The sequence below is a fragment of the Lissotriton helveticus genome, chromosome 12, assembly GCF_964261635.1.
Source record: "Lissotriton helveticus chromosome 12, aLisHel1.1, whole genome shotgun sequence".
Lineage (NCBI taxonomy): Eukaryota > Metazoa > Chordata > Amphibia > Caudata > Salamandridae > Lissotriton > Lissotriton helveticus.
The window spans coordinates 346,930-365,967 of record NC_136073.1 but is presented as its reverse complement, the minus strand read 5'-3'; the positions used below and the strand labels follow the sequence as shown (position 1 = coordinate 365,967).

The window sequence follows — 19,038 nt, the reverse complement described above, 5'->3', positions numbered from 1 at the left end:
GGCAGACCCACACAGACTCCTGGAGTCAGGCTCCCCAGCTGGCTTCAGCCAATCACGCGCCAGCATACTTACTGCACACACACACCGATGTCTAGAAGTGGCACTTCCCTTCTAGACACACACACGCCGCATACATCATCTTGTAGCATTCAATCACACGAGTCCATACATACCAGACTCGAGCCTGTACCCCTCACGCACCAGGAACTATCAGGGACACACACATTCCCCATGCATTCCTATGGGAGGGCAGTCCTCACCCATCTACACGCACTCAGAGTGGGAATCACCATCCCCAGGTCACATTTAACAAGCAAATCTTCAGGGGTGGACCGTCCAGAAGGGCCCAGTCCAACAGGCACTAGCAGCAGTAGTGTGCCAAGGGATGGCCGAGGAGCTGAGCCCTCATGTGTAACAGGGGTCGGGGTTGGATCTGTCCCCTCAGTGCCCTCTGATGCTTATGCTGGTAGGGTCACTGTGGGGAGGGCTGTGCTTGGCATGGCACTGCCCATGTGAGTGGCACTAGCAGCAGTAGTGTGCCAAGGGATGGCCGAGGAGCTGGGGCCCTCATGTGTTACATGGGTCGGGGTTGGATCTGTCTCCTCAGTGCCCTCTGATGCTTATGCTGGTAGGGTCACTGTGGGGAGGGCTGTGCTTGGCATTGCACTGCCCATGTGAGTGGCACTAGCAGCAGTAGTGTGCCAAGGGATGGCCGTGGAGCTTGGGGGCCCTCATGTGTGACAGGGGTCGGGGTTCGATCTGTCTCTTAGTGCTCTCTGATGCTTATGCTGGTAGGGTAACTCTGTGGAGGGGTGTGCTTGGCATGGCACTGCCCTTGTGAGTGGCACTAGCAGCAGTAGTGTGCCAAGGGATGGCCGAGGAGCTGGGCCCTCATGTGTTACAGGGGTTGGATCTGTCTTTTTGTGCCCTCAGATGCTTATGCTGGTAGGGTCACTGTGGAGAGGGGTGTGCTTGGCATGGCGCTGCCCATGTGAGTGGTACTAGCAGCAGTAGTGTGCCAAGAGATGGCCGTGGAGCTGGGGGCCTCTTGTGTGACAGGGGTCGGGGTCGGATCCGTCTCCTCAGTGCCCTCTGATGCTTATGCTGGTAAGGTCACTGTGGGGAGGGCTTTGCTTGGCATGGCGCTGCCCATGTGAGTGGTACTAGCAGCAGTAGTGTGCCAAGAGATGGCCGTGGAGCTGGGGGCCTCTTGTGTGACAGGGGTCGGGGTCGGATCCGTCTCCTTAGTACCCTCTGATGCTTATGCTGGTAGGGTCACTGTGGGGAGGGCTGTGCTTGGCATGGCACTGCCCATGTGAGTGGCACTAGCAGCAGTAGTGTGCCAAGGGATGGCAGAGGACCTGGGCCCTCATGTGTGACAGGAGTCGGGGTCGGATCTGTCTCTTAGTGCCCTCTGATGCTTATTCTGGTAGGGTCACTGTTGGGAGAGCTATGCTTGGCATGGCACTGCCCATGTGAGTGGCACTAGCAGCAGTAGTGTGCCAAGGGATGGCCAAGGAGCTGAGCCCTCATGTGTGACAGGGGTCGGGGTTGGATCTGTCTCCTCAGTGCCCTCTGATGCTTATGCTGGTAGTGTCACTGTGGGAAGGGTTTTGCTTGGCATGGCACTGCCCATGGGAGTGGCACTAGCAGCAGTAGTGTGCCAAGGGATGGCCGAGGAGCTGAGCCCTCATGTGTGACAGGGGTCGGGGTTGGATCTGTCTCCTCAGTGCCCTCTGATGCTTATGCTGGTAGGGTCACTGTGGGGAGGGCTGTGCTTGGCATGGCACTGCCCATGTGAGTGGCACTAGCAGCAGTAGTGTGCCATGGGATGTTCGTGGAGCTGAGCCCTCATGTTTGACAGGGCTCGGGGTCGGATCTGTCTCTTAGTGCCCTCTGATGCTTATGCTGGTAGGGTCACTGTGGGGAGGGCTTTGCTTGGCATGGCACAGCCCATGTGAGTGGCACTAGCAGCAGTAGTGTGCCAAGGGATGGCCGTGGAGCATGGGGCCCTCATGTGTGACATGGGTCGGGGTTGGATCCGTCTCTTAGTACCTTCTGATGCTTATGCTGGTAGGGTCACTGTGGGGAGGGCTGTGCTTGGCATGGCACTGCCCATGTGAGTGGCACTAGCAGCAGTAGTGTGCCAATGGATGGCCGTGGAGTTGGGGGCCTCATGTGTGACAGGGGTCGGGGTTGGATCTGTCTCTTAGTACCTTCTGATGCTTATGCTGGTAGGGTCACTGTGGGGAGGGCTGTGCTTGGCATGGCACTGCGAATGTGAGTGGCACTATCAGCAGTAGTGTGCCAAGGGATGGCCGTGGAGCTGGGGCCCTCATGTGCTACAGGAGTCGCACATTTATTGAAAGCTATCCTTGTAGTAGCTATGGAGAGCAGGCTTAGTCTTGAAGGAGTGTAACGCAGCTTGGTTTACCAGTCTATAACCTCTTGAATGACCAAATGAAAGGGGAACGACATAAGGTATATATAAAATATATGTATTTATTCTAAACACTCTCTACTATCCTCTTTATGAGATTAGATAGCAAGATACACAATATCAACATACTAGAAGGTAAGCAAATAGCACAATATACAGTGGGCCCGGGGGGGGGGGGCAAACCATATATTAAGAAAGTGGTATAGGAACCACAACTTGACTAGACACAGTGCCTAGAGCACGCAGAATCGCTGTGACCCCAAGGAACCACCCAAGGTAGTGATACAGGGGACACGTGCAGTGTGAGAACACAGCTGCGAGCTCCGTACAATCTTATGGGAAAGTCGCGGTTGGAATTTTGAAGATTAAGGACACTTCGGAGAGGACTTGAAGCAAACCTTTTTAGACTTGGAAGGTTGTAAGGCCAGCACCCATGTGAGCACCGGAGTACTCGTGTTACCTCACCCAGGGAAGCCACGCGTATAGGTGCCAAATAGTGTCGGGAATCGTCGCTGTTTTCAGTGGCGAGTTGCTGCAAAGTGCTGCTGCTGTTGAAAGGAAAAGTGTCCATGTGATCCAAGCCTGGATCGGAGATGTGAAGAATCTGAAAGCAGAAGGGACAGAGCCTGGGTCACTTCAGGGTGACCAGGGGCACAGTAGACCAATGTCCACCAATGTCAGGTGTTTCAGGTACTATGAGGTGAAGCTTGAGTCCGCTACCACGGGGACCAGGAGACGTTGACGTCGACCAGAGTCCACAGGTGAGCTGTCCCACAAAGGTTGTAGAGTGCTGGAGGTTGGTGTCCGGATCAGAGACCAACAAGCCTTGGTAACAGCAACCCACGCGGTGAGAGTAAAAAGGCTTTGGTGTGGACCAGCAAGGTCCTGGTGACTCCCCAAGTGATGGCGAATTAGGGCACGTCTGGAGCAACCAGTTAAGCCCGTTGAAAGTTACAGTACCCTTCTCAGAGACCCACAAGTCGACGGATAAGGGATCGCGAAGCAACCTCAAGAGGTCAATCAATCAATCAATCATGCCATTTGTATAGCGCACTACTCACCCGGGAGGGTCTCAAGGCGCTTGGGGGGAGGGGTATGCTACTGCTCGAACAGCCAGGTCTTGAGTTGTTTCCTGAAGGCGAGATGGTCCTGGGTCAGCCGAAGGTGGATGGGGAGGGAGTTCCAAGTCTTGGCAGCCAGGTAAGAGAAGGATCTTCCTCCGGCGGTGGCTCTTCGGATGCGTGGTACGGCTGCGAGGGCGAGGCTGGTGGACCGTAGCTGGCGGGTGGGCGTGTAGAAGGTCAGGCGGTCGTTGAGGTACTTGGGGCCCAGGTCGTGGAGAGACTTGTGTGCGTGGGTGAGGATCCGGAACGTGAGGGCGCACCATGCGGGCAGAGGCTGGCCTGCCAGGGACAGGGCTTTGAAGTCCTTGCAGGTCGGGTAGGGGCGCTGTGGGCGGAGTCTGCCCTGTTTGTGTTTATACACAAGGACATGCTGTGTGGGAGGACTTTAAAGGTGAGGGAGCCCGTAGGAGTAAGTTGTGAGGTCACCTGTGTGTGCGTTATGTAATGGCTTTTTGTGAAGTGCACTTCTACCATTTGATTGTAGGCACTTGTGCGAGGCTCCGTGGGTCTCCGGGGTGTTAGATCCTTGCAGGCGCTGCCCGGGTGAGGAGCGAAGCAGCCCCTCCCGCCCGGTGTCGACGAGTCTTCCGTTTCCAGGCAACGGCCCCACTGGCACCAATCCCAGCGCGGCTCCTCCTCTGACGTCAGAGGAGCTGCGCTCGGGATTTCTGAGGCTCCCGAAGTTCCCGGGCTGCGGCGGTGTTTACGGGGAGGCAACTTAGAATTTCCCTACAATGCCGCTGTGGGAGTCTATACCACGCTGCCTTCCTCAATATCTGCTGGCACAGAGCTCCACAGTGTCTTCCCATGCGTAAGGGGAGAGGAGCCCGGTGAGTGGGGTTGAGGGTGGGGGTGTACGCGCGTGTGTCTGTTTGAGTGTGTCTGTGCGTGCGTGCGTCTGTCTGTGTGCGCGTGTGTCTGTTTAAGGGGGGGTGCGTGTGTGTATGCAGTGTGTGTGTGGCTGTGTATGTGCGCATGCGTGAGTGTGGCTTTGTTTGGAATGGGAATATGAGGCACGGCGACGTGCGCGCTCCCGAGGTCAAATCTCGGCCTGAAAAAGCGCGTGGCACTTTGCTGTCCACATTCCCCCAAAAGTAACAACATAAGTTGTCTCGCCCTAGACAGCAAAAAGCTTCGCTTTTTGCTTTCATCTAGGCGAGACCTAAAAACACATTACCTCTCAAATCCTCACCATTCCCTCTTCTAAAAGGGCAGCTCCAGTCTCTGTTCTTGAAATCTCAATCCACCATCCCTTCTGGGAAGCCCAATCCAGGTCCATTCACAAAGTTCAATCTATCTACTATTGTTAAAAAATTCCCGCTCAGTCAAAAAAAACTATTTTGTATTCCCTTTTGAAATCTCAGCAAGCCCCTCTTAAAATATCCTATTCAATCCTCTCATTGTTAGCCATAGGCAGTGCCACATTCCTGTTTTAACTAACTTACTCTTACTTTCAATCACACCTCCTGGCCGCTCTGAAGAAGTAGAAAAGCTGCCAGAACGCCATACACAAACCACATCAATAAATAAACCACGTCTCAGAGTAACGCCAGGCACTGCTGAACTTGAAATCCAAAGTCAATGCAGAATGTTATTTAGTAAAAAGAGATATTCCCACCACGGCAAACTGATGCACTGGCGATTGAACATGGAAGCAATCTTTTTTGTTAACGAAGGATTAAGGCTTTGGACAGGCTGCCACGGAGGCAAAGCCATACTTGGGGAACCTATATTAAACGTAATCACCTCATTTTGAATAGGGTTAAGTTTGACCAGTTGCCCTTTGACACCCTTAGAGCACCTCGAGTCCTCAGTAGTGCATAACAGACCCACGAGCACTTGAAGGAAAAGGCACAGAACTTCCACACTCGTAGCTGCCAAGTTTACAGGTTGTTCATGTGTGACGTTTGCTTGCTTTGAAGGTACTGATGAGTGACATTCTATTGTCAAACATGACACGTAACGCGACACTTTGTCATGTGTGAAAACCAAACAATGAATTCAAGAAAGTCTCAAAAGTATTATTACAGCTTCATGTAGTAGCGCACTGTGAGTTACTGACAGCACAGTTTCCACTGGAATGGTTACTACATTTGCACAAACCGTTTTACTGATAAACCTATGTAGCGGCCAGACGATAATATGTGGAAATCGGGTTTCAACAAATATTTCATTTGCGCTTCAAGAAGTGTATTGATTTGGTTTAAGCTTATTAAAATGTTTCTTTTTTCAACACCCTTCAGTGTGCTTTACTAATTGCTGGTATATATGTGTGTGTTTATATTACCTACAGGCGGTCGCCAGTAGGTAGTTATAGTTAGAACCTAGGGCCAGATGTAGCTAAATACTATTTACCTATTCTTAAATACCGAATTTTACTGATTCAGTATTTAAGAATAGGTAAATAGTATGTAGGTAATTTTTCGGTAAATTTGACCGAATCTGTAAAATTCGGTATTTACCGAATCGGTATTTACCAATTCGGTAATTGTCATTCATTCCTATGGGCCTGGAGTCCCATAGGAATGAATAGCAATAACCGAATCGGTAAATACCGATTCGGTAAAATGGGGAAAACATTGAAGGGTGGCAGGGTGTCACTTTGACACCCTGTTGCACCCCTCAATTGTGTATGGGTGCACGTGTTGCAGACATACATGCCCTAAGGGCAGGTATGTCTGCAACATGGCACTGAAGCAATTTGCATAAAATTGATTTTAGTTTTTTTCCGTTATTTACCACCAACTTGTAGTTGGTGGTAAATAACGAATCCTAACATGGGATAAGCACTAATTTAAGTGCTCCCTACATTAGGAATTCGGTAATTTACCGAATTGGTATTTAAGAAATCAGTAATTTACCGATTCCTTAAATTACCATTTCGGTAAATTACCGAATCCTTATTTTCGGCCCCTACACCAGAAAAGCCTATTACCGGTCGGTAACGACCGAAATTCGTTAATTTCGGCCGTTACCGACCGGTAATAGCCTTCCTACATCTGGCCCCTAGTTTCCATAGGAAAAGCTTTTTTGATTTGCCAATAACTTTGGTGCCGTTTGATGAATCTTCACAAATTTTTAAAAACGAATTGTTCACTCAGGTCAGCTTCAGTCTTGAAAGTTTCCAGGTGATTCGTTAAGGTGGGGGGGTGAGAAAAAAAGGGGGGGGGCCCAAAATGTGTTTTCTCCATGTTAATTTCCATAGGAAACTTTAGACACGGCTACAGCCCAAACTGCTGAACAGAATTACACCAAATTTGGCAGAGCGATAGCTCTTGGTCCAGAAAACACGCTTCTTTTAAATGGTGTAATTCTGTTCAGTAGTTTTTGGGATATTTAAAGATTTACAGATATATAAATTTGAAAATTGTGAGATCTGATTGGCTGAGCCCTCGTGTGTGTGTGTGTATATATATAGCATGCGCTGCTCTGCGAATCATGCTGTATAAGAGTATGGACTTGAATCCCCGCCCACATTTGTCATGCGCTTGTGTCATTGTCCTTTGTATATGCTGGCTTCTGATCCGTTCATAGTCTTGTTAGTCTCTCCTTAGTATATAAGTGCATTTACAATTTGTAACCTCCCACGAGGACTGGTCCTTTTACTTCTGTTACATAGTATGTCTTATTTAGTCTGTAAGCACTATTTTCTTTAATGAGTTTCTCCTACTGCAGGCACGAAATGCTTACATTCAGCGTACCATGCGAGCTTTCACTTTCCAAGCACCCAGGGCAATAGCGGACGCTTCTTTGAAATAAAATAAGTCTCGCATTTACGAGAGTTTAAGCTATTGGCATTGTAAATGACAATGCCTTTTATTTATGTGCTAATGATCAAAACAAATGAATAAAAGGCATTGTCGTTTACAATGCCAATAGCTTAAACTATTGCCAATTCGAGACCAATTGCATTGAAAATGCTTGTTAACGTAGGAGAACAGGCTAAAATATAGGACACTGCAAGTGTGTGCATTCTAGGCTAGCGGTCCAACACGCCACTAGGGGGACGTGACCTGGCGCCCCCCTTCAGATGACTTCACGCCCCTCCCTCCCCCTCCCCCCCCAGAGGGCTACACCCCAAAGTTTGAAAAACGTTGGTTTTCAAACCACAGGGAGTATCTTTAAGTGTTTGAAGTGTATGGATGGGGAAATCAGAAAATCCAAGGAGAAAATGGCAAGGGGTGTGGATTACTAGGGGTGGGGTGCCACTGTGACGGGGGTGCCCATGTCCACCAAGGGCATGGCAAGGGATCTGGATGACTGATCAGAGGGGTGGTGTTGTCATAGGTGTAAGAGTCTGTAGATGGGTGTCTGTGCGTGTGGAGGGGCATGTCTGTGTTTGAGCAGTATAGTCCACCGAGCGCATGGCATGGGGTGTGCATGGCTGGTCATAGGGCGGGGGTGGTACGGGGTGCTCATGTGGATTGATGGATGGAGGGATGGCTCGGTGTGGGGGACCCCTGGCAGGGCAGCACTTGCGTGGGCGTCATGTGGCAGCAGTGAGTAGCCCCGACGCTGCCCCTCCTGTCCTACCCCCCTTGGGGGCACACGTGTGCCATGCCATGTAAGGAGCAGCTTCTAGCAGTGAATCACGGCTCTCGATGGGGACAGATCACCAATAATAATTCTCTTATCTTGGTGAGAGGAGATATCAGTGATAACAAAAAACAACACATACAGGGACTCAAGGGTTTTTACCCATGTGGACACTGCAGAGCATGCAAACAGAGTCTTATAGTCAAGGAAATCAACAATCCAGGCATTCCACAACCAAGGAAAATTAAACAATTTCTTACTTGCAACTCAAATTACGTGGTGTACGTCTTGGAATGTCCGTGTCAAAAAAGATATGTGGGTAGGACAATCTGTATGGCTAAGAAAAGAGTACAGGAGCATCTAAGAGCTATTACACATGTAGATGCACGCTACCCCATTGCACGGCATTTCCAGGAATGTCACCAATCAAATACCTCCCTACTTAGTTTCTTTGTAGTGGAACAAGTTAACATCGGAAAGAGAGGAGGTAATCGTGAATTGGCATTAAGAAAACGTGAATCAAGGTGGATTATGGACTTCGAAACTAGATTTCCGGGGGGCCATAATCTCGGGGAGGAACTGGCAACTCATTTACATGATTAAGTATAAGTTGCCATGAGTAGGAATATAGAATGCTAGGAGATATGAAGTACATGTTGCTGATATAATAATATGTCTGGTAGATAAATTGAATGTGTGTTTACAAGATGTATTCATAGTGTAATGTATATACATTTTATTTAATGTTGATTTTAACATGTATCTATATGTTTTTTCCAGGGGAAAAGGAAGGGAATATCCACTTCACTGTTTTGTGCACTTCACTGTTTCCCTAACCTTTTCTTCATTTGGATCCAAGACATCACTGTAAATAGAGTAAGATAAGAAATTTCACTTTTTTGCACTATTTTTGTAATTTGATCCGGCAGAAGCTTGACTTTCATAAACTTGTAATTTTGGCCATAATCTATTGGTTGATCACCGTTCAGCAATAATGTCGGTGGTTATATGCTGCTTTTATATCTCACTTTTTCGTGCAATCAATTTTGACACACAAGTAGATCAAATGCCCTTGGGGGGTCTCTCTGTAAACATCGGGAAGTAGGTACTTACCTACTAGTGTGGTTCACATATGTCTATATAACGATAGAATTGTGAGTATTCGAATGAGAATAATGTTGGAATTATGATTATAATGATTTCTCTTTAATAGAGAACACTAGGCTTTTCCTTTACAATACTATATTAGGGCAAGGAATATTGCCCCTATGGAGGCATAACACTTGATTGCATTTTCAGGTACTATACCGAGGGCAATAGACAAGAGTGGAGAATGAGATTAATGAGGGCTCACGTTTCGTATATGGCAGCGATGGTAATTTTACAGATGTAAATAACTTTAGCAGGCAGAATATTAACATATACTCTTAGGGCACTAGACCGAGAGAAAGACGCATAGATATGCTTTTACAATGTTTATTAAAGGTTCAGAAATGTTTATAAACGTTTTCAATCATGCCTAAAATACGAGAGATTATACGAGAAATTTCTCGTGATGTGTAACGCCACGTATTTGCCCAGTATTTAATTTAATCTTATTACGGAAAAGATTCAGAATGAATTGATGTTGGTTGATGCCATAAATGAATATGTTATAGTAACTGACAATTACAGACTATACGAACATTCGAGAGTGGCTTTTACTGTTTAAAAACGATGTAATTTACTGAAAAACGATGTAATTTGCCACTCTTTAATGCCGGATCAAGGTGTACTGAGAATCATATGAACTGAAACAAATATGTCCATTCCCTTGTTTATGTTTATTTAACATGCCGGATCAGTTGGAGTTTATCGTGTGACCAAGACACATTTTAGTCTCGAAACGCGTATTTGGGAATAAAGAAAATCTCTAAGCAACCTGCTACTGAGTGCGCATTGCTTAATAGCGCTTGATAAACATTGAATCGAAATGGAACGGCTGGGTTCGCCGTCATTGTGCGCCACCTGACTCAGGAGAGGATCTCAGCAGGACCCCTTGTGTGAATTTGGAATATATATATATATATATATATATTGATAAAGGCTTTTGCCGAAACGCGTCTCTTCTCTTACCTCATGGGTTGAGGGTGTCCATAAAGAATAAATTGATGCCATACCCTGACAGCCTTGTGTCTGTGCCTGCTTCTATGGTGTATTCTGTGGGAGCTGGATGGAGTGTTCATATATATATATATATATATATATATATATATATATATATATATATATATATATATATCCAACTCCAACGTTTGGCGCGAAGCATAAGTGGCCGCTTGCAGCGGCGGGCCAGGACGGGAGCGCCACTCCCTACGAATTCACAGCACACGTTCTCCAGTCTCACAAGAACGACGTCCAGGCCAGCTTAGTTTTCAAAAAACCGGTGTTTATAAACACCGTTTTTTTTAAAACTAAGCTGGCCTGGACGTCGTTCTTGTGAGACTGGAGAACGTGTGCTGTGAATATATATATATATATATATATATATATATATATATATATATATATATATATATATATATATATATATATATATCTCTTCAACAAAAAGACTTCAATCAAGAAGACGCCGCACACCACTTAAATGTTATTCTGTGGTTTAATTCTCCTGTAGGTACCCCACCTAAGCGTTTCGGACAAACACTGTCCCTGATCACGGTAAACAAACAATTGTCCATCATCTGTTTCAGTTATTTATACAAGAGACTCCATTTAGCAAATAAAGGTGCATTATGGGCTTTGTAGTGAAATACTCTTCTCGGTTACGAGCTTATCCACATGTAATGGAGTGCTGGTGTCAGGCATCTACAATATTAGTGGGATCCTTCTTGCACTTGGTTTTGATTTCATTAGCGCAGAATAAACAAATGATTCTAGGTGAACTTTTAACTCATTCACCCCAATGCAACTAGTTGTGATTAGTTAATTCATGTGAGTTTCTTATAATGACTTAGTGTCCATGAGTCAGTAATGGCTAAGTGCCTTGTTATGACTCTATCCCCAAATTGTTCATGCCGGGCTCACAGCACTCCTCACCAGGATAACAAATAAACTAATAAAACACAGATTCACATTTCTATCTCTTTGGTATCATGTAATACCCAAGATTAGTCACTAATTCTCACTCTATATGATGACAAATGTTACCCAAACTGAATCACAAAGCACTTTAAAGGGGTAAAACACTTCATACCATATTGTTCACTTCAAAGTCTACTGCTAACAAAAAGAGAAAGGGGCCACAGATGTACATGCATCTCCTCGTCACCGTTTAGACCCCACGGGCTTCTGGTTTTAAAGCGAATGATTAACTTTGATTCTAGTCGTCTTAGTTTCTGAATACGACTTCCACCTCTCTCATTCTCCTTGACCTTGGCTATGCACGAATATTTAATGTCTTTCCATGTTTTCCCTGGATGAATTTTCAGATGTTTGGATATCGCATAGCTGTAGTCCTTATTTTCAATTGATCTTATATGCTCCAAAATTCTTTTCTTCAGAGGACATATAGTTGAGCCAATGTATTTTTTACCACAATAGCATTATATTTGGTAGACCACAAATTGGGTTTCACATGTTATTTTGTCCCGTATCTCAAATGTCCTCCCTCTTTGATCAATGATTGATTTGAGATTCTGTCCAACCTTACAGGCTTTACATGATTGGCACTTAGTAAAGCCTTGCTGTTGCTTGTGTAGCCATGTTATCGTTTTTTCTTGTTTAAAATGGCTATTGACTAGGGTGTCTTGACGTGATGGAGCCTTGCGGTATGATATCAGTGGTCTATCCCCTATCAGAGTGCCAATTTCTGAGACTTTTTTCAAGACACTCCAATATTTCGTTAGGATTTGTCGTATTTTGAAACTCTCTTTGGAATATGTTAGAATCAATCGAGGTTTATCATCATCTGGTTCCGTTTCTTTTCTGTTTTTTAGGTCTCGCCTGTCGATGCGCATGCGCATCGAGCAAGCGAGACTATAGGGGCTCATCCAGACTTTATCTAACTTGCAAGGAATCGTGGCGATTCCTTGCAGTGCCCGTGACTTTTAAGCTCAATGCGCATGTGCATTGAGCTTAAAAGCGCGTGCACATGCCCCCAGCCGCCTGCCTTGCCTACTCTCTCTCACAGCCTCCCCCAGCTCCGCCCCCTCACTACTTGATTGCACGGCCGCTAGGCCGTGCCTCCCCTACTCTCCTCCCCCCTCCTCCTCTCCTCCCCTGCCTGCCTGCCGCTAGGCCGTGCCTCCCCTACTCTCCTCCCCCCTCCTCCTCTCCTCCCCTGCCTGCCTGCCGCTAGGCCGTGCCTCCCCTACTCTCCTCCCCCCTCCTCCTCCTACTGCCGTGTCCTGTCTCTCCTCCTCTCCCTCTCTATACCCTCCCCCTCCCCCCCACCACTCCCATCAAGTCCCTCTGGCCCTTCCCTCCTCCCCGGACCCCTCCTCCCCTGCCCCCTCCTCCCCTGCCCCCTCCACCCTTTCTTGTTATACTAAAGTATTTAGCTCAAAGATGCACTGTATACAGAAAACAACCGGTTTATTTACTTGTTTTTTTCACTACAGAAAAGCTTTGTTATGTTTTGGGCAGGAATAAAAATGCAAGCCAGACTTATTAGCTTTGCCCGGAATATTATTCTAAATTGCTAGCTACGCTTTTCCACAGCCGCTTGTTTACTTTTTCGCCCTCCCATCTGCTAAATCCTTGGAGTCTACTTTGCAAACAACGGATGCGGACGTAGCAAAATTTCTCTGGTTGCTGTTACGCGCGCACCGTGTTTTCTAGCTCGGTTTCCTGTTCCCTTACCATCTGAGCCCAGCCCAGGATGTTACGTCCAGCCTCGGTCTCGAGCTGCCTGACTCGGCCCCGCCCACCTCATTTCCTCCTGTGGCAGGCAGGGAGGAAGCATCTCTGCCAGGACCAGGGCGAGGCCACCAGCTTAGAAGAGGCGCCAGCGGTGATCAAGGGGGCAAGCGGAGCATGGACAGCCAGGGAAGGAAAGTGATTGTCTGCGACAATGGCACCGGGGTAAGTGTCCGGAGAGGCCTGTCGGGTCACAACGCCTAGCCTGGTGAAGCTTGGCAACTTTACTTGGAAAAATAAGCAGAAGCTCCCCAGAAGCAGGAAGTGCAGAGGCTGTGCCTGTTTCTGCATTTATAATCAGAGTGCCACCACCCGGTTTCCTCCCTATTACATTTCTCAAATATTCAGAACCTGTTCTCTTCAAAGTATATAGTAGGTGATTTAAAAAAAGCATTGCAATGCACAACTACCGGAAATAAATGTTTTCTTCTCATGTTATCCGTGTTAGCTCCTCCTTTCTCTCAATTTCTTTCGCACCTTTCTTCCTCTCGTCTCCCGCTTTAGCCTCCCTGTATCTTCTTGCTCTCTTCATATACTGTTGATTTCCAGTTTTTTAAGCGCTTTATGTTGCATTTTTGCTTTCCCCAATCTTTACCGATGTAGGCAGATAACGTTATGTAAAGAACCACGGCTGAGCGTAAAATGAGTTACCAAGACCATACATGTAGCAGGGTTATGTGCTCTTTATTGAGAAAGAATGGTATATTGTTACAGTACTTTATGTCGCGTGTAAGCTTTTTTAGATTCGCAAATAAAAGGTGCAACTATGTTCCCACTCACCTTAGTTGCTCCTCGTATTTACCCCACCGTGGACGTTGAAAGGGATACTCTGTTGGGGTTATAACTTGTGATGCACAGGCTGCTAGATATATTGTTGTCACCTTCCCATTGTGCAACATGTTGTTATGCTTTTGTAGTCAGCCTCTTGACTGTGCTGTCGAAAAGGAGAATCTGCTCTTCAAGGTATGGAACCGGTGACTTGCAGACTGCCCCCTGAGCTGACATTTTTTACCACCTGTTTATGTGCAAAATACTGTTCGGGTTGCGAAGTGAGTCTTTCGACTGTGGTGTGAAGGTGTGAAAGGGTGAATCAGTACTGCTATCATTCCAACCTATAACACGCAGACTGCTCACGGTCTGAAATTGTGTAGGACTTGTGCATTTAACACTAAAGAGAGAGTCTGTGTGTTAAACTTTGATGACTTAACTTACTCAACTTTAACTCTTACAACCTGAGCCAGCTTGTGGGTTGCCCCTTATTTCGACTCGATGTTTTATTAAAATCATTTCGACTCGGTTTTATTAAAATCATTTCGACTCGATGTTATATTAAAATCTTATTTAGCTTAATTTAAAGACTATATGTGGTTTCACTCGCTGATGCACACAGCAACTCCGCGGCGCTGACGCGCACAGTTGGATTTTAAATTGCGTGCCTACTTTACAGTTTACTCACTGATGCGCACAGCAGCTCCATGCTTTCTTGCAGACTCGCACAGCAGCGCTGATACGCACATCTTGATTTTAAAACTGCGTGTCTAGTTTACAGTTCACTCGCTGATGCGCACAGCAACTCTGCTGACGCGTTTAGCTGGATTTTAAATTGCGTGCCTACAGTACAATCGCACAACACTTTAGTACAAGTATTGCGTGTCTACTCTGCAATCTTTTCGCTGATGCGCACAGCAACTCTGAGTGCAGTCTCTTTCAATCGCTGACACACACAGCACGTTCCCATCTAATTGTGTGTATACAGTACAACATATTATATCCTATGTCTTCATTAACAATATAGTGTATCTGTACTGAATATATATCCAGCATTTCAGACTGCATTTCAGAGCTTTTAGAAATGTTTATGGCTTTTTTTTTTTGAAATTCTTTAGCATTGGCTACAGGAAACAAAAATGCTAAAGATTTACAAAAAAAACCCATAAACAATTCTAAAAGCACTAACTCTAATGCTGCGAGACCTATTGCATTTTCAATGCTTGTTACTATTAGTGTTTCTGCTCTTGTTTTTGCTCTTGCCCTTTGTTCGCCTCGAACAATGTCAGTGTATTTATATCCACGTTAAGTGAATCGAGACTTGGTTCCGACAAATTTGCTTTCCATTTCTACATCCTCCGAACAGTTACGCTTCATTCGTAGAAATTCCCCATAAGGTATACTTTGTTTTAATGATGCTGGGTGAAAGCTTGTACCGTGAAGTACGCTATTAGTTGATGTTTTCTTTCTGTAGTCAGTTGTTTGCAATTTGTTGTCCTTGACATAAACTTTTGTGTCAAGAAAATCTATTTCTTGCTTCTGGATATTAGAAGTGAATTTTAAACCCACTTCGTTGTGATTCAGTATTTTGATGTATTCAATGAGTTTCTTTTTGGGACCTTTCCAGAGGACGAAGAGGTCGTCAATGAATCGGAGCCATCCGTGGTGTATGGTTCGTTTTCCTCTCTCCAAGCTATGTTTTTCTCCCACCAACCCATGGTGAGATTAGCATAGCTTGGAGAGAAGGAAACGCCCATGGCACACCCGCATATTTGTGCATACATTTTCTTATTAAAAAGGAACACGTTATTCTGTAGGCAAAACATTATCATGTCCAGTAACATGTTAGTATGACTCAGCTCCGATATTGGCCTTTGTTTCAGAAAGTATCTGATTGCATTTAGGCCCACATCATTTTGTATAGACATGTAGAGTGACACTACGTCTATCGTGGAAAGCCAGTATTCTTGTTGCCATTCCGTTTCCATGATGTTTCTCAGGAAATCCCCAGTGTCCTTAATAAAGGAGCTCAAAGTTGGGACAATCGGTGCCAGAAAGTGATCCACATACAATGCCATATTTTCACAAAGTGACCCACAACTGGAAATTATCGGTCGAGCCGGTGGTTTATGAAGAGTCTTATGAATTTTTGGCAGGAAGTATATTGTTGGGATTATTGGGTATTGTACAGTGAGATAAGCTTTTTCTTCCTTACTGATTAATCCCTTCTCATGCCAGTTACTGATGGATTTGTGTAAAGTGCTCATCATTGCAGTGGTGGGATTGTGTGATAGCTGCTTGTAATTGGATATGTCACTCAATTGGCGGTATGCCTCTTCCATGTAATCTGTTTTATTTTGGATGACAATGTTGCCCCCTTTATCTGCTGGTTTGATTTCAATTGCAGGATTAGTTTGTAGGGCATTCAGAGCTTCGCGTTCCTTGGTTGTTAAATTTTCTTTGCTAGTTGTTATGTTCTTCATGGTTTCTAGTACTGCCACCACCAGGTCATGCAACATATCTATGCTGTTGCCTGGGTATAGGACAGGACAGAATTTTGACTTCGTTTTCAAGTTCGTTTTTAGATGTGTACCTATCGGGATCCCCATTTCGGAAAGGAGTTGAGTGTTAGTTAATTCTGTTTCTTCAACTTCATATGTTAATTCATATGCAGTTCTCAAACTTCCTGCATCAGCAACTGTAAAGTCTTCTTGTTCTTCAATCAGACTTGATTCATCAGATGTTTCATTAGACACCCCTCTGGTTCTTTCTTTTGGAAAGAATTTATTAAGCTTGAGTTTGAGAACATATTTATACATATCTATCCTGGTTTCTACTTCGTCTTGATGTTTATCCGGACAGAATGTCAATCCTTTGCTCAACAGTGTACATTCAGTTGCTGGTAACTGATAATCTGATAGGTTGATTATAAGTTTGGGATCCGTTTTTACGAACTCTATACTTTTCATTTTTTCATGACTGTTCTGTTTCGCAATTGGTACCCTTGATTTCCTGCTTCTTCTGGTTTTCCGCCTTGGTTTCGACTCCCAGTTTGTCCTCTTCCCCCTCCTCTCATTCTCGGATTTCCCCATCCTCTTCCTCTTATTTTTGGATTTTGTTGGTCTTTGTAGAGCATCTGCATTTCGTCTAAAAAAAAGACATCTTTTTGAATCTCATGGATCTTTGTTCGCCATCACTTAAATCAGATTCCGTCTCACTTAATGAGGTATCTGGTTTGTCTTGTGCATTTTGAGGACATAATTGTTGTTGTTGTTTCAGTGCGTCAAATCGTTTGGCAAAAGTAAAGATTGTGCCATTTTCAAAATCAGATTCATCGCGTTTAAATTTGCGTTGTTTTTTTTCTTGGATTTCGCTGTCATGTTTATCCAAGTTTTTATCCATGATTTGGCGCAGGTTGTTAACAGTGTCCTCACTTTCTCCTAAGGCTGTTATTTGTTCTTCCAGATCCTTGATCTTTATATGGAGCTCTTCAACATTTTTCTTTGCATATTTGATAATGATAAGAATCATTCTGTGCGAGCAGGCCATGTTGTTTTCTCCCCACTCCTCCAGCATCTCTGGGCTGGTGTCGGGGTGATTAGGCAATGTAAAAATACGTGAGCCTCTTGGTATTAAGCCCAATTCTATGTATTTCTCCAAGGTTATAACCTCCCAGCTGCGCTAGATCTCTTTGTGCAGGTCTTTTTCTAGTTGTTGGAACAATTGCTTGCTAGTTGGATTTATATTTGTCGTTACACTTCCTTTAGTAGTTACAAGAGTTGTGCCAGATGCTGATTTGTTGAACATGCTCTCTGCCTTTACCAGGCGTCTTGCCGCTCTTTTTTCCATTGTAGATACACACAAGGTTCTGTTTAACAATTAAGTGAGAATTTGATTTACGTGTCAAAATTCCTTCAAACAATGAAATGCGTTTCCTTTCTGTACTTGACAAAGCTGTTACTTGTGGGGAACATAAATGTTCGTTTTTGAAAGGAACTACCAGGGTCCCTCCCAGGATCAGAATTGTCTTTAAGTGAGTGTCCACGAGTTTTATTTCACTCGAGAAAGAATTTTCAACTTGAGGACGTGGGAGCCTGGAGCCTCTCGTGGGCTCTGCGCAATGTGCCCCCACTGGGGGGAGCGGCCCGCTGCCAGCCGGGGCCGCTCTACCCTTGAGAAATGCCCCCACAACGTCGGAGTCCCTCTCGGGGGACTCGAGATGTAATTATGCCTCCTTGAGCCTCGGGAGCTCTTGAACAATGATGCCGCTCGGAGCCTCTCCGGGCTCATCAACAAATATGCTGCCACGATCCTCTGCGGCTCGAATTATTAATGCCCCTGAGCCTCTCCGGCTCGTAAAACAAATATGCTCCTGGAGCCCTTCACGGAGGGCTCGTGATCACAGACTGCCCCCTGAGCCCCGTGGGCTCTTCTGCTGCCACACTACCCAGAGCGGAGGAGTGACCCCGGGGATGCCCGCACTCACCGGCTGCCTGCGGAGATGGTGGCTCCTCGCGGCGTCGGCTCCTCTCCGCCGGGCCTCTCCTCGGGAGAGCCTCGCTGGGGGACGGCTTCTCCTTCTCGCCGTGCAGGAGCGCAGGGTGGCCTCCCATCTCTTCCTGGTTCCTCGACTTCCCCCCAGCCAATCAGACCGCGGCGCTGGCGTTGGGTCCAATCCCAGCGCGGCGCCGCTAATGACGCTGCAGTGCTGCTTTCTTGGTGACCGGGGAGAGCTCGGGGCTGCGGCGGTGATTTTCCCGGCAATACGGGGTGGGCACCCGTTAGGAAACACAAAAGTACGGGCAAAAAGCAGCAAATAAGCGGGGTGGCTCAAAAACAAGCTTTGCAAAAAGGGGGGATCCCCACGCCGGGGAATCCCTCGAGGAAGGCAGGATCCCAGCACTGGGCGCTAGGGGGCAAATCCAGCACTCTCAGGCGCTGTAGGACCTCAGCAAAGTACAAGTAAAGTGCTTCTCATGCGCCAGGGCCCCGAAAGTCCTGCACAAAGTCCTTCAGGGGGTGGGGGCAAGGCTGGGCCCAGGGGCCAGCTCACCAGGTCCTCCTAGGCAGGGAGGCAATCCCCAGTGGCGGTCCTCCTGGCGCCCAGCAGCAGCAGCAGGCCCCCCCTCAGCTTGGATCAGGAAGAACAATTTGTAAGGGGACACAGCCCCTTTTCATACAGTAAATCCCTTTGTCTCAGGGTGCAGGGTGGGGGCAAACCAGTCGCAGCTGGTTTTGTAGCACTTTGTTGTGCTCAGCCACCCTTTCCAT

General features: G+C 46.3%; 1 protein-coding gene across 2 annotated transcripts in view; it reads left to right on the top strand.

Annotated features, from left to right (window-relative positions):
* Nucleotides 1-19,038, top strand: part of GNG7 (G protein subunit gamma 7) — a 76,391-nt gene that overhangs the window by 12,603 nt on the left and 44,750 nt on the right. Inside the window, exon 2 of one of the 2 annotated variants that reach the window (XM_078670386.1) lies at nucleotides 8,881-8,976. The exons of the other annotated variant lie outside the window; for it this stretch is intronic. The gene's annotated coding sequence lies outside the window, so the exon portion shown is untranslated. The remainder of the gene's footprint in view (nucleotides 1-8,880; nucleotides 8,977-19,038) is intronic. 2 annotated transcript variants of the gene reach the window in all.